General features: G+C 43.9%; 1 protein-coding gene across 1 annotated transcript in view; it reads right to left on the reverse strand.

Annotated features, from left to right (window-relative positions):
• DEPDC5 (DEP domain containing 5) overlaps positions 1-1,561 on the reverse strand; it is a 227,493-nt gene that overhangs the window by 158,721 nt on the left and 67,211 nt on the right. The window lies entirely within an intron of this gene.

Here is a 1,561-nt window from a genome sequence, read left to right on the forward strand (position 1 = left end):
GAGGTTGCAGTGAGCTGAGATCCCACCACTACACTGGGCATGACAGAGCGAGACTCTGTCTCAAAAAAATCAAATAAAATAATCATGGTGCAGAGAAGTTTTTCCATGTTCTACTTGGCTGAGAATGCTTGTGGTGAAGGTAAGAGAGGCCCTTTCTGGACAGAATCCCATCTCCTAGCGTTTCACTATCTGACATGGCTTATGCGAGGAGTCCTCAGCTTGCTCCAAATTAGTATTTCCCCTATTAGAAGAGTGACATTAACAGCCCTCCCCGCTAAAAAAAGAAAAGGGAAGAAGTGGCCCTGACACACAGCCACAAATGGAGCAACCCTCAGTGAATTCAGCTCTACTGGAAAGGGCAGAGGGGTGAGAGCACCCGGGTATGGGGACTCCAAACATAACAGCCTGCTTTTCTTCTCACAGTACATCAAAACTACTTGTTCGAGTTCTGGCCGGGTGCAGTGGCTCACACCTATAATCCCAGCACTTTGGGAGGCTGAGGCGGGCAGGTCACTTGAAATTAACAGTTTGAGACAAACTTGGCCAACATGTGAAACCCTGTCTCCACTAAAAATACAAAAATTAGGCCGGGTGTGGTGGCAGGTCCCTGTAATCCCAGCTACTCGGGAGGCTAGGGCACGAGAATTGCTTGAACCTGGGAGGCAGAGGTTGCAGTGAGCCGAGATCACGCCACTGCACTCCAGCTTGGGAGACAGAGCAAGATTCCATCTCAAAAAAACAAACTACAACCAAAAAAACACCTGCTCCAGTTCTTTAAACTTGCATTTTTATCAGTTGCAAATATGTTCCATCAAGTGGATATTTCATAGTTCAGCCATTGCTCTATTGTTTTCAACGTCTATTATGAATAAAACTAAACCCAGATGTATTTGCATATAATCACTTCAATTATTTCCTGACACCACATGCCCCAAAATGGAAGTGCCTGGTCAAATAGCATAAACATTTGCTTTCAATACACAAGGCTGAAATGCTTTGCAAAAGTAACATACACCAACCAGGTACTCCAGTGTCAATTTCACCACACTTTTTGTAGCATGTGGTATAATTTTTAATAATTTTAAATGTGGTATAATTATTAATATATTTTAAACCTCTTTGGAAAGAAGAAAATAAGAACTCCCATTCTTGCTACAATTTTCATTTATTTTCTTGGTTTGTTTGTTTCTAGAGACAAGATCTCAGTCACTCAGGTTAGTGTGCAATGGTACAATTATAGCTCACCACAGCACTGGATTCCTGGGCTCGGGCAATCTTCCCATTCTAGCCTCCCAAGTAGCTGGGACTTACAGGTATGTGCCACCCTACCTGGCTAATTCTTCTTTAGTTTTTGTAGAAATGGGGTCTCACTATATTTGTTGCCCACATTGGTCTCAAACTCCTGGCTTCAAACAATCCTCCTTCCTCAGCCACACAAAGCACTGGGGTTACAGGCAAGAGCCTCTGCACTCAGCCAGAATTTTCATTTCTTTATACTAAGATCTGACCTTTTGCCCGGGCGCGGTGGCTCAAGCCTGTAATCCCAGCACTTTGGGAGGCC

Source organism: Colobus angolensis, unplaced genomic scaffold (assembly GCF_000951035.1).
Source record: "Colobus angolensis palliatus isolate OR3802 unplaced genomic scaffold, Cang.pa_1.0 Scaffold171, whole genome shotgun sequence".
Taxonomy (NCBI): domain Eukaryota; kingdom Metazoa; phylum Chordata; class Mammalia; order Primates; family Cercopithecidae; genus Colobus; species Colobus angolensis.